We start from the raw sequence: 15210 nt of genomic DNA, 5'->3' as shown, positions 1-15210 counted from the left end.
GTTAACGAGATATCTTCACGAATTTTGGCATAGATTAATGTCTTAAGAAGCAGTAAAATTTCCTAAGTAATTGTTGTGATCAGACCACTATAGCGTATAGCTGCCATACAAGTTGTTCAAACGAAAAACCACCCTTATATGGAAAACTTTTTGATTTACTAATAAATCTTCTCGAAATTTTGCGTGTATTATTATCTCATAAAACTATAAAATTTCCGAACAAATTGCTCTGATTCGATCACTATGGCATATAGCTGCCATACAAACTGAACATTAAAAATTATGTCTTTATATGGAAAACTTTTTCATTTGACGGGAAATCTTTACAAAATTTGGCATGGATTATTAACCATTCTAATGCTACATTCTCCCAATATTTCCTTCAAACTTAGACTTAGACTTAGAATTTTCTACAATAATGGCATTCTAAAATTTTCTCGTGAACTTCACCGTACAAAAGTTCTTATAATTTAATTTTAAATTATTTCAGCTCTGTTTTTCGTGTTTTTTTATAACTCGTTAACTACAAGAGATTATGATAATAATAAATATAATGTATTTACTAAATATGTCTGTAACTATGTATGCCCATACATAACTAAATATGGCTGATTTTTATTTAGATATTAAATACGCATAAACTGCACACACTCCCACGCCCACTAAGCAAAAATATAATTTTTTTTATGAATAATAATATCGTGTGTGCATTAAATGTTTACGCACTTCACGCTGGATTTCTTCATAAATATTTATGCTGTGAAGGCAGTCAACTTTCAGCTGCTGCGTATGAGATTTTTACAAGCAACAATAGCTATAGTACGTATGTATCTGTATGTGTGTGCTTCCGTTAGTTATGTCTAAAGAGCGAGCATATTTTAAACGCTGCTATGGGTTATAATAATTTATGAATATATGACATTTATTTTATTTTGCATACACAATCTGGCAGTGATTTTGAGTTATGAGCTGACTTACATATCTGAGTGTGTGTGTGCGTGTGGGGTTGCAACTGCAGCTCAAGATTTCACGTGCAGACAATTTTATAGCAATTGCTCGAGTATTTATGTGCAGTTATTTATTTTTTCTTAGTGCGCACTAACACTAATGCAAGTTTATGTGTGTGTGTAAGTGAGTGTGTGCGTATGGAGCAATCAGGGTCATGTTTTCATGATTTATGACAGGTAATTTGTATGCAGCTTTAACATATGACTAAATAAATGTTGTCGTATTTATTAAAGCAGCTCATATGCAAAATAATGTGCTTAGCTGCTTGAGCTGAATTGAACTTATGCTTTGTTCGATGCGCTTGTTGGCGTTTGGCTCCTGCTGCTTTGTGACATTGACTTAAGCATAGTGTGCACCTGAAGTTTAATATTTGCGTGGATTTAATGCACAAATGTTTTGGGAAGCTTTGTTTGGTATTTTATTATGAGTTAAATAATTTAATGCGGAGTTTTGGTTGCAACAAAGCTATAGTTTCCTGCAAAGTTGCTAATCTTATAGCATAAAAGTTATAAAAATGTGTTGATCTTAATGCTGATCGGTCATTTTGTAAGGCTATATGCTATAGTGGTTCGATCTAAACAATATCTTCGGATATAGTAGCGATGTCTTAGGCAATAAGTTGTGCTAAATTTTGTGAAGATATTTCTTCAAATAAAAAAGGTTTTTACAAGGACTTGATTTTTCTCCACCGATTTGTATGGCAGCTATATGCTATAGACTTCCGATCCAAACAATTTCTTCGGAGATTATGGTGTTACTTAGTGCAATGGTCTGTGAAAAATTTCGTGAAGATATTTTCTCAAATAAAAAAGTTTCCCATACAAGGGCATGTTTTTCATCCAACATTTTATATGGCAGCTGTATGCTATAGTGGGCCGATCTGAACAATTTCTTTGGAGATTTTAGCTTTCCCTGAGGTAATGTTCCATACTAAATTTTGGGAAGATATTTCGTGAAATAAAAACATTTTCCATACAAGTGATGCATTTTTTTGACCAGGTTGTATGACAGCTATACTCTATAGTGGTCCGATGTGAATAATTTTTTTGGAGATTGTAGCATTGGTTCGAAAAATAATTTATGCTGATTTTTGTGAAGATATTTTTTCAAATAAAAAAGTTTTTCATACAAGAACTTATTTTTCATCAATTAGTTTGTATGACAGCTATGTGTTATAGTGGTTCAATACCGGCGATTCCGAAAAATAGGCAACTTCTTTAAAAGAAAACGATGTGAACTAAATCTCAGTTCGGTAGCTCGAAAACTGAGCAGCCTGTTCGTGTATGCGCAGTCGCTCTTACGGATACAAGGAAAGGCTGAATCAGCTTAGCATATTATACTAATCATTTACATATATACAAGTACATATCGTCACCTAAAATACAAATTAATGTAACATCACTTTTCATAAGTTTACAGGCAAAGGAAAAACCTTTAATTGAAACCACTCATATTGAAACAAAATTTGAGTTTTGGTTATCAAATGGTTATTAAATGGTTATATATCGGTTATTATATCTGAAAGCGATTTTTAATTTTGGTTTTGATGATATATTCATTACAAACTTATAAATATTATATTTTTATTTTTATTTTTTTAATTTTAATTTTTTTTTTAATTTTTAAAACATATTCTTGTGAAATATCTATTAATATTTGAAGGTTAAATTGCTATGAACCAATATTCATAAGTTTATAAGGAAAAACGTTTTAATTCAAACCACTCATATTGCAACAAAATTTGAGTTTCGGTTACAAAATGGTTATAAGATTTGTTATCAAATGGTTATATATTGGTTATTATATCTGATAGCGATTTTCGATTTTTTTTTTTGATGATATGTTTTGCATTTTGTGTGACGATATACTCATTACAAATTTATAAACATTATATTTTTATTTATTATATTTTTATTTTTTTTTTCTAGTTTTCAAAAATTCTTTTTGGGAAATATCTATTAATTTTTCAAAGTTAAATTGCTATGAAGTAATATAAGCCACAAATTGCATGACACCATTAAATATACAATGCAATTTTCTTGATTACACCAATATCATCATTTCATAAATCTAAACAAATCCATCTTAACCGGCATAAGAGACCTGCAAATTACACTTCCAACCAATTTCTATATCGAGAACATCACCCAAAGTGCTTGACTCATGCCCCAGCAGCACAAGCAGTTTATTATAAGCAAGCAAAATTATCGAATTCGTGAAAAAAATTTGATTTATGCAAATCGATAGCATGCGCCCGAAAATATGCAATTTCCTGTGTAATGATAATCTAACGGGAAACGCAAGAAAAAATTCAAAATGTATTTATGCAAACACGAGCAGCTAGCAGCACGCCGAAGGATATGCTGTAAAGAACCCAAAAAATAGACAACAACAACAATAACTTATAGTGAGAGCTACTTGAAGTGCGCTTTATTGTCACCGCGGCAACACAGCGCCATTGTTTACACGTCGTACACAAAATCAAGGCACAAAATCACATTGGCACAATTTTGCAACAATATACAATTTGCTGGCACGCTCACACATATACTATGTGTGGTATGTGTGGCTGTGTGTAGATATGTATGCTGCCTTTTCGTTTTTTTTACATGTTTATGCAAAAATCGTGTAGTCTGTCATGGTTGGCAGCCTTGTAACCCAGTCATAGTTTGTTCTATAATCACATTTACATACAATTTTCAGCAGAGGTGTAATGTTTTTTCAGCTGAAATATGTATTTGTAGTGGCATTTTAGGAGTATTCACTATGTCGTTAGTTTAATCGTATTCAAAGCATACATTTCGGAGGATTAAGTTTTTGTGTGAGATCGAGATTAAGTTTTAGTGCAACAGTGTTAGCTATAGTAAATGAATTTGGAACATTTTAGTATCTGCTTTGGCCTATTTAGGAAATTTTATTAATTTGTGGAACTACTTCTTTAATTAAATGATTCTTTAATAAAATTTTAAGAATCCATTTAGGAGTTTTTCCTTTTTGGGTGAGATTGAGATTAAATTATGGTACCACAGTGGTATCTATAGTAAAATCGCAACTTTTTAGTAGTTGCCTTGATATTTTTAAGTAAATTAGAAACCGCTTGTGTGATACAAAGGTTAAGCTATGGTATAATAGCGGTGTCTGTAGTAAAGGAAATTGGAACTTTTTCTAGCTTTTTTCAACTCTTTAGGATATTTCATTAGTTAGTGGAACTAATTTTTCAATTAAATGTCTCATTAATAAAATTTTAAGCATATATTTAGGAGGATTTCATTTAAGGTGAGATTGAGGTTAACTTATTCAAAACTATAGCACATATACTTGTAGTAAATGAAATCGGAACTCGATAGTGAAAGACAGTGAAATAAAATTATAATAAAACAATGGTGTCTATGAAGTCAGGTGGTTCTGGTGGTTTCTTTGGATAATTTGATTAACCAGAGATCTACTTAACAGAGCTGTGATACTCGTATAAGAAAAACGCAAATTCCGTAGATTGTCAGGATTATTTAGTCGAATGGTTATGGAAATAAAATTCATTCCGAGAATATACTAGTCTTCTGATTTCTTGAAATCTTCGAACGTTTGTTCCTGTACTCTCGTTCGTGGGTATTATGGACTTCCAATATCTCTGAATTGTTACGAATGGGCTTGATCTGGAGATAAAAATATATATTTTTATAATTTTCCAATGAAAATCATCATTTCTGAGTCAAAAAGTTGATTGGAATCTACACTTATCATCTTCAAACCCTTATCCAAGTTCCATCAGAACAGAAACAAGAACCTGATTTCATTCTTTCGGACGCAGGATTTATGCGCCACGTGCGAGCTGGGCAAGTGTTGGTCAACAGTTAGTATTTGACGGGTTTCACAAGCTTTCTAGGCCAGAGAATGTGGTCCATTGAACTGCTAGCTCTTATCAAGAATCACATAGACATAATGTTCTAAGTGGACACTGTCCCATTGGCACACACGCGGCGAGGTTAAACATTTTAGAGGATGTAACTTCTCAAAATTGCAAGCAGGGAGATGTGAATAAATATCAAGACACTTACTCCTCCCCTATCCAGCTTTCACCAGAGTAAGACTAAGGCTGGAACTTATATTAGCCGCCTTAATAAATTTATGACAGGCTCTGGGGGTTTTGCCGATATGCGGCGGTCTTCTTGATCATCTAAGATTTCTGAGCATCACAATGAACAGTCCAAGTTGGATGACAAAAAAATAGTCATTTACCTAACCTTACCTAACCTATCATAAGCAAGTAAGTACCAGATCAAAATTGGGAACTACTCTAAAGACCACCGAAAGCTGACTGGTTCTAATTTAGCTATAGAAACAATCTCTCCTATTTTGTTTTGTCTAAGATTGAAACCCAATCTGCAACAGTCTAATCAGAAGTGTTCCTTGAAACTCTCCATATATTTCCATGAAACGAACTCTCGACCAGCAAAGTTTTTCTAGTAAAGAAATCTACAGCTCGGTGGCGGAAGCCTACCAATTGCACCTCAGCGAAACTCATATGCGAAACGGAAATCTGAATAGGACATTTGAGTCCTCTCTAGAAACGAAGTTTCAATTACGGTATGTTACCACAAAGATCAGGAGTGGCAGTTTATGAAATCTCCTTACACTGGCATAGTAGATTGCCTGCCAAGTGAATGCCTACATGACGCCAAAGCTACCAAAAGCCCAAAAACAACTTCGAAAATTTATCAAAACCGAAGTAAAGTAAACTCAATGGGGCGCAGCTATAGTTGATTACAACAAAAGTCAAAAAAGCACAGTTTTAGGCAAACAACAGAATAGGCAGAAAGCAAAGAGAGACAGCAAAGCAATTGAATATCTTGCGGATATTTATTGAAGCGACCCAACTGTTAAGGAGCGCAGTGAAAATTGCTTCGCCTGTGCAAGTGACCCAATGTTGTGAGGGTTGACTATTTGCACAAATACAATTTCGCAAACCTTTTGCAGTCGCAAAGGGCACCCCAACTATACGAGGCAAAGGCAAGGAAAAGCTGTCGTAGCAGCCGTCAATGAAACAATGCGAACTTAATTGGAATTGACTGCCTACTTTTAGGCGTAGTAACGGGTATGCATTGCGCGCACTGACAACAAGCTCTTAGAAATACAAAGGTAGCTAAGTGTGTGAGATAGTGGGAGACTAAAATGTATTGTGCTGGTTGTCTGCAACATTTGTAGCATACATTTAGGCTGTGCCTTTAGAAATTGCATGAAATGACATACGGTGGCTGAAGTTCACACAAACTCTTTGAATAATCTGTGTTGCGTGCTGCGAAACTGAAAGATAATCAAGCATTTTTGGGGGAGTAGAGAGCTTGGTAATTTCATATTTTGTTTTTTTTTCAGAGATTTTGTGGATATTTCTGTTTGATTTGATTATGGCTTTTTGTAGTTCAGCATAATTTATGTTAGAGGCAAATCAATTTATATGTACACGCACGTAATTGCAATTTAGCATACAATTATTTAATAGAAGTAAATAATAAATAGTATAAATAGTAATAGTCAGTATATTTTGACTAGAAATATGGTTTCGCTTTCTGGGCGATATACCAATGAAAGAAGCCGAAAGAAAATCGTTTGCATACTTTTTGGTGCTGATATTTTAAGAATCTATTGACAAGCTAATAGAAAAGTTAAATATGAGACATATTCACAGGTTAGCTTTTAGAAATCTTAACATAATTCTGCAAGCAGAAAAAATCATACTTCTCCTAAAGAACAATTTCTTTCCACTCTAAACTTTGCATAATTTTAGGCTGCTTTTAACTTTTCAAGTTAAAATATAGTTCTAGGCTAAACCTCAAATTTTACATACGTTTTCAGCAAGCATTAAATATTTATGCATTCTAATATATCTTCCGAAAACCTCTACATACATTTCCCAGCTGCTATAAATATAAACGAGTACTACAGCTGCTTTCTAACTATAAAACCACCTTTTTTGTGTAAAATTATTATAAAATATTTTCATATACATAAAGAATTTGCATAATTTTCTCATAAATGCTGCACTTAAATCAACCCGAAAACTTGTAATGAGAGTTGTGTAGTATAAGTTAGGGCACTTAATGGCCACTAGAGCCACTTGAGTACGAGCATGTGCATATTGCTTCGGATGAAAATGGTTTGTAAGCCAAATAAAGATACTTTGGAACTACATATTTACACACACATACGGAATTATTTACATACACATACTCATGCAAACCTTTGTGAAAGCTATGTTGTAATGGCTTTTAAAGTGTATCAAGCGCTTTTAGTAGAAAAAATAATATAAATTAAACTTGAGTCCAGAACTTTTACTTTAATATTTTCGAAATTTATCATATAATTTCTGGGAAAATTTTATGCTGCATTTAACATTTTAGTTAATTTAAATATAAATAATTTTAAAAATGTTCAATGATTTAGATCTAGGCTTGAAAAAGCATCTAAAAGATATGCTTTAAACTTAGTAAGAAGCTTACACATTGCGTTCGTGCGTAAAGAACCATAAATCTTTCGCAAAAGTTTTTTCGCGAACTCTTCTAAAACCGACTCATCGGATGATGTCATTATCCATCCTTCTGTACCATATGGCAAGACAGAGATAATGAGGAATTATAGAATCCTTCTACGTCGTGAGATTTTTATTATTTCTCAGTTGCCTACTTAGTTCAAAGTGGCACCTATTGGCGATTGGAGTGATTTAGTGTTGGATTTCAAGTTTGATATTGTTGTTGGTGTTGGTACTCGCACCAAGATAGATGAAGTTATCTACGATTTCAAAGTTATGACTGCCAACAGTGACGTGGGAGCCAAGTCGCCTTAAAAAATAACATACCAAAACTTTAATTAAAATTTCCAAATATTTTTTTGAATTATAGGCTACTAAAGAATAGCCGCTAAATTCGAACAACGTCCGGTGTGTTTTACGTAGGTACCTGCTGACGACAACCTTACTCTACGGTACTCAAAAGTACAACGGATCAAATCAATGCGTTGATCAGCGCCCTGAGAATGCTAAGCATTTTCAGTACCAATTGGCAGTGTGGAATGGACACACTAACCACCTTGGTAGGGTTCGAGGCCCATCTAAAACCTCTGCCGTACTATGGGTCCGGCACCCGGTTGCAATGCAACTCCACATTGAGTGATCGAAACACTCTTCCCGCGATTTGGGTATAAACCACAACCACCACGATACTCCCCAAGGGGCCTACCGCATGAGCAGGTTGGAGCGAACTCCAAGGGCTCCTGCTCCCCGTGGTACCAGAATTAAGTCTCCGGTCAGACTTCGTAGCCGAAACTACTACCAGTTGAGCTTCCATACTGCTCTGGACTGGTGACCAAGGGCTAGACCCCACACTCCCATCCCAAACCCCCAGCAAACCCCTTTACTTAACCTACCCAATCGAACGTTTTAGCGCGCCCGTCAATGTTTGGCAAGCGCGCGCTCGACTATGCCGCAATATACTGGACAGGCGGCGGACATCATGAGATGTCCAGCCGGCTTCCCCTTCAAGTGGCAGTTGCGACAATGCGGGGCATTGGCGCAACGTGCCGCCTTGTGACCCTCTTGGCCACACCTCCGGCAGACATCAGACTTGGCCGGACAATTTGCAACCCGGTGGTCGAAGCCCATGCATCGGAAACAACCGGCAACTGGGCTATCCGCACGAACACGGAAGGAGAACCACTTCACGTAGACCCTTCCTACCTTCAAAAGACTTGCGATCACCTCGTCCTCTCCTTCTAGAACGACGGTCAGCTTACCATTCTCCTTATTCCAAGTATTGCTTATTACGCAGACGTCGGTTTTCTTCACCCCAGGGCAACTCTTCTTAATGGTGTTCTCGAATAGTTCATCCATGAACTCCTCCAGCTTGAATTCGGTGTGCACACCCTGCACAACGACCCTTTTCCTCACCTTTTTATTGACGGTCACCCTAAGACCGACCTCAGCAAATTTGGTGTTTTTCACCACCATATCCCTTTCCTTGATGGAGGGGGTCCGAATGACCACACCACCATCCTTTAATTGCTTCACTGCGTGCACACGCACGCCAAGGGAAGGTCCCACTTCTTTTAAAACCTTTTTGGCCACCTCCTTTGATGAGGTGGCTGGAGCCTTGCTTCTGACCACAACAGACCAGGTCTCCACAGGTTTAGGCTCCTTTGGCGCTATTGCCTCCAGCACAGGTGCCGGTGGGGCAATCGCCGAAGACACAGGAGCCTCCATGCTTCTGGTCGAATGACCAGCTGCAGCTGCACTCTTCATTGCACTCGTTACTGCACTATTTACCTTGTGCAGTGCATTTATCTGCCCGCGAAGTTCGGCATTCTCCAGAATCACTGTAAGTAACAGTGATTCATATCCCCTACCAATTTCCATGATCGTAGATACCTCAAACTCCACCCCCCCGTGCATCAGGCGGCTTAACTCAAGAGTTAAGTCCGACATAGCCTTAAGGTGGCTATTAGCGTCAGGCGATATAACGCTACCCCCACCAACAACAGATTTACCCTCATTTCCGCGAGCGGAATTTGGTTCTAAAATTACCTCCTCTTTTCCTTCCTTTGCCTTCTTTGATTTCTCCTTCCTGCCGCTGTCCTTTGCCTCCTTTTCTGCTTTTTCCAAGCGCGCCTTCCTACGCGCTTTTCGGGACTGCTCTACTCCATCATCATCGGATGACTCCACATCGACCACCTTAGGCCCAGAGTCATCGCTCCCTCCGCTGATACACTTAGATCCCCTTTTTCGTGCTGCAGACATTGCAGCGAAATACACGTTTTCGTTGGGGATTACCCAACCCGCACTTGATAATTATATTTCGTCCTTCGTACACTTTTTGGGAAAAACCCAAACTTCACTGGCGTCTATTGTTTATTGTTTTCACAATAATTCCGTGACAACCCACACAGAACTTTTCGCGCACTAGAACCTTCTTGTGCTCTCTCACAAAAGTTCTACCTGCGTTAGGTAGCACACACACACTGTCACTGCACTTAATCCCTTTTTTGGGAAATGTATATTTTCCCACACAAAAATTGCGTCTATTGTTTACACAATTATTTGGGTAACACCCACACTGCACATCTATTGTGTGTACACTCTTTGGGAAAAACCCACACTGTTTTTTGCGTCTATTTTTCGCACACTTATTTGGGAAAACCCACACTAATCACTTTATCCTGGGAAACTTTTCAAACTAAGTTGTCCCGCACTACACTTGCGTCTATTGTTCGCACAATGATGACCTTCAATAGTTTTGGCAACAAAAGCACCACAACACCGTCATCAATATTAACGCTCCGTAAAAACTGAATCGTCCGCGCACACGTCCGTTCGCTTCGGCTGTTCAAACGCAACTGCTAAATTCGACCAGTCCGATAGTAGGGTACCATGGAAAAAAGGAAGGTAAGCCATTTATTAATTCTTTTTAAGACTACGGATTGTCAAGCGAGCAAGTGCTGAAGGCAGTAGACTAGTGTTTGAGAAGAGAGTCGCAAAAAAGTACAGAATTTTCATTAAAACCGGCTTTAAGGTTGTTTATTTACATTTACACCGTGATCTTCTACTATTATAACTAACTATCTCAATGTTACGATCGAAGTTGGAGAGGGAACAACTAACAAAGAGGCCAAAATGCGTGAGTAAGAAGTGAGAAGCTAACCGACTGGTACAGAAAAATAAAGTAAAACACATTCTACGAAAAGATGCGGCTACTAACGGAAGGTTTCAACACCACACCATAATCGAGTAGGTGATCTAGTGGCTGATGTTAAGCGCATACTGAGTTATGGAGGGAAGACTTTTCCAGCCTGCTGAATGACAGTGAAAGTACAACTTTCATCCATGAATCCGATTCATTAATCGATGACGATGGATCCTTTGCCCAACTATGATGCGGCTCGAATAGCAATTACCCATTTGAAGAACATCAAAGCGGCAGGGGCCGATGGCGGCGACGAAGAATTGACAAGGTGCATCTCTTTGTAAGATACGGTCGGCTGAAAGCATGCCCGACGATTGCAACCTAAGATTACTCTGCCCAAACCTAAATTACCATGGAATAAGCCTTTTAATATTGCATATATGGTCATATGAAGCGTAGTGTGTGAAAGACCGGACTCCACCATTCAAAAACTGATTGGACCTTATCAGTGTAGCTATAGACCTCGAAAATCTACTATCGACCAGATTTTCACCCTGCGCGAAATCTTGGAAAAGACCCATGAAAGGAAGATCGGCACACACCATTTCTTTAACGATTTTAAAGCTGCTTAGACAGCACGAAAAGGAACTGCCTCTAAGTATGTAAGCTGACGTTGAATAACACCAAGGACCGGGAATTATCTCTTAGAGCCGTTTAATACCAATTATTTTCATTAAACCAAATAAAAATAATTTTTCGAATTTTCATTTTAGGTGTATCCCTTAACAACCAGCCTTGTTTAGTTTACTTGTTTCGAGGGCTGCTTTAAGATTTTTTGCAATCAAAAGATATCGGAGAAATGTCCACCCATATTAAAAGCATAACAAAATATAATGTCAATGAAGTTAGCAGAGATTAATAATACTAATACTGAATTAAGAAAGTAAATACGCCTTCGACTTATTAATATTTGGAGATAATTCTCTTTGTCTCTTTCTCAAAATGATGATGAAGCGTCCATGTCGTTTATATCACTGAAACTTCGGTGTAAATCTGAGTTTTATGGTTACATGAATGAATAAATCTTTTGCTGAAAAATAGAATATTTCGAATATCCAGGTTTTCTTATGAAAAATAAATTTTTTTAACATTATAAAATTATATTACTCCAACAAATCTTTTCAACACTTGACTACAAGAGGCATTGCCACATACAAAGAAAAATATGTGTAATATTTGTTCCCACTTTTATCATCTACTTTGTGGCCGAATCTTTATATGTATATATATGCAGTTATCACATTTTTACGCCTGTATCTTTTTACAGCCCATTTGCACGCCATAACTGGGTTGGTGGTAGATGGCCAGCAAAGCCCGGTGACATAAATAATATTTTACTGTGCAACGCCTAATTTAATAGCGAGGAATTTGTTAGCAGCTTGACACTAAAATGCAAACAAAAAAATTGCACAAAAACATATTTATGTATAGATATACATATTTATATATATATTATATACTATACTAAAACAGCGCAAGTTTATTAATGCAACGCTGCGACGGTGGTCCATGAAGTATACCAAAAAGACATATAAAAGGCACTAAAAACTGCATGCTCTCTGTGCATGGCGCAAACTGCCGTTTTCTGCACAAATACATGCACACATAGACATATGCACACAGTCATATACATATACTATGACCCCACTGATGGGCAATAAAGTTGCTAATATTTGCAAGCGTCAAAGAGTAAACGACCTCGTCGTCAACAACAATTGCTTTGACGCAACAAATCGTAAAAAAAGCACATTCAGCATAAAAATATTGCATTTTGGCTTTTTTCCTTTCCTTTTTCTACGCGTGTTCGCCATATACCGCCGCTTATTTGCAGGCAGACAGCTAAGAAGCACCACAGCAGCTACTGCCTGTCATATACTCGCTGCTTAGCCTTCCCGCTCTATAAATGCACTGAACCAGCTGGACTCTTGCCGCACGTGTGATTTTTGCTCTATGTGTGTGTGTGTCATATTCTAAGAATGTCACTTGAAATTGCCACGCGCTTTATTACGTGCCTGCTCGTAAACAACATGCCACCATAACCGCCAGGTGACGTATGTGTTAACAACGGTGGAATCGTAAAAAATTATATATTGTATGCGCAAATATATCTTCGTTTAATATTGGGTGGCAACAGAGCAGAGAGGGCATAGATGGCACGCTTTAACGAATATATAATATTTTAGAAGGTATTTGTTGTATTTTCTAAGAGAATGATCATGTGGTTTGTGATGGTTGTCGAAGAACAATTTGAAGAAATTTATACAAAGCTTAGGTGTGGCTATAAATATTATTACTTAAGGCTGAGTGAGGTCGACAAAGGTTCTTCTTAAAATTTCATATACGAAAATACCTCTCCGACTATAGAATACAATTCCTGGTTTTTTTCTTTGTTTTTCTTCAATATCTGGTGCTGATGATTCCAGGATTTTGCTTTGAGATTGTAACTATAAAATTATGCATTCAGTTCCTTACTATGTCTCGCTGGGTAAAAATAAACCAATAGTAGTTTCTCTTGCACAAAATAATCAAAAATTACTAGGAATATTAAAAAACTGTAGACACATGCTTTATTTCACGTAGCGGAAAGAGGATTTTCATGAACATGAAATGACATTGTTTTGGCATTTCACTTACTTGATGTTAAGATAAAAAATGTGAGGACGTTTGGTATCAGTCTTGCAATATTCACTCTTCGCCCAAAAGTTCAACTAATAATAGTTAAATGAATCGATATAAAGTTTTGAGGTCCTCGACTAGTTGTTTAAAGATAAAGCTCAACAGAGAGGCAGCAATTTAACGAAATTTCTATACCCCAGACAAGAGAGATAAATCAGAGCGGCAACCTTTTCCCAAATCACTTACAAAAGCATAAGCTAATATTAGCTATTAGTATTATATCTTATCATAAGCCAAACTATAAGCTAGCACTCTATTAGATTCAGCTGACAACATTACTTTACAAAGTTTCGTAATAGTATAAAGCTAAATATTTATATATAGACTTCCCTTCCCCAATCCATTGATAACAGTGAATCGAAGAGACAACTGCTACAACACACATAAACTGGTATATAATATATACTGGTTATAAGGACTGAATATATTTATTATACCACTTTTGTGTCTCGAACAGAAAACTGGTATAAAATACATAACCTGTTATAATATATTAAAGATACAACACCATACTATTATACCACTTTAGTGACTAGTACAAAGAACTGGTAAAATTCACAAAAATTCATACAATCTAATGAAGTTGCGAATATACCACTTAATCCATTGATTGACTAACATACTTCTCTTCCCCAAGTCATTGAGAACAATGAATCGAAAAGGAAATTGACATAACTTCCATAAATTGACATAACAAAGTGTAGATATATTAGTATGCGATTAGATCAAGTCTGTAAATTGAAAAAAAAAAATAAAATATAACACACTGGTATAGTCACAGAGTATATTTATTATAGAAATTTAATGAATCCAACAAACAAAATGTGGCATAATCCAATAATGATACGATTATACCACACTATATATTGATTGACATAATATTTTTTAACTGATCCGTGTATTTTTGCTTTCACATATCAAGTAAGAGAAAAGGCGAATCGCAGACGGCTAAAGTAAGTTTTGTTTTCTCTTGTATTATTCATATATTCATATTCTATGCTGTCCACTAAAATTCTTGGAACGATCAAATAATATCAAATTGCTCTTGTCCTTCCATATTTGACATTTTGATAGAACTTCTGGTGTTAAGTTGAAATTTGGTGAAGTTCATGGTAAGTGAAGGATACCTAAGGGCATGGTTATTGAAATCGTCAGGCTAATATTAAAGAGTTGGCAAGAGATCTCGGCATCTCTCACGAGTCCAATCGAATGATTTTGGTGGATATTTTGGGTATGAAAAGCATTCTTGCTCGACTCGTTCCGATAAAACTGATAAAACAGAGTCCCTTTGAACATGCTTGATTGAGTGAATTTCGATCCTAAATTCATATAATTACCGATGAGACATGGATTTATGAGTTTGATAATCAAATAAAAAAAGTCTAAAATCATCGATATAGAAGAAAAATGAGCCTAAACCAAAAAAAAAAAAAAAACACGTCAAAGCCGCTCAAAAATCAAGGTGATGCTTATTGATTTTTTTTATATTCGTGGTTTAGTGCATCATGAATTTGCCGATCATTAAGGAGAATAAGTCATACATGTTCCGTATAATCTTTTATTGTTCTCCAAACTGAAATTGCCGCTCGGTGGAATCCGTTTTCAGTCGATGGAAGAGATAAAACAAAATTCGCTGAAGGAGCTTTTCTTCTATTCGGAAAAAAATATTTCATTGTCCCCTCAAAAATATACTATACATTGAGTAAAGTATTGAAGTGTTGAATTATTATTACCCTTTGCACTAACTTCTTTTAAACACGAACTTATATGTAAGCTTATTACATTAAAAGATTCTTCCATA

General features: G+C 36.3%; 1 protein-coding gene across 1 annotated transcript in view; it reads right to left on the bottom strand.

Annotated features, from left to right (window-relative positions):
* Positions 1-15210, bottom strand: part of LOC109579481 (uncharacterized) — a 319803-nt gene that overhangs the window by 123222 nt on the left and 181371 nt on the right. The gene's annotated exons all lie outside the window — the stretch shown is intronic.

Source organism: Bactrocera dorsalis, chromosome 1 (assembly GCF_023373825.1).
Source record: "Bactrocera dorsalis isolate Fly_Bdor chromosome 1, ASM2337382v1, whole genome shotgun sequence".
Lineage (NCBI taxonomy): Eukaryota > Metazoa > Arthropoda > Insecta > Diptera > Tephritidae > Bactrocera > Bactrocera dorsalis.
This window is presented reverse-complemented; position numbering and strand designations above follow the sequence as displayed.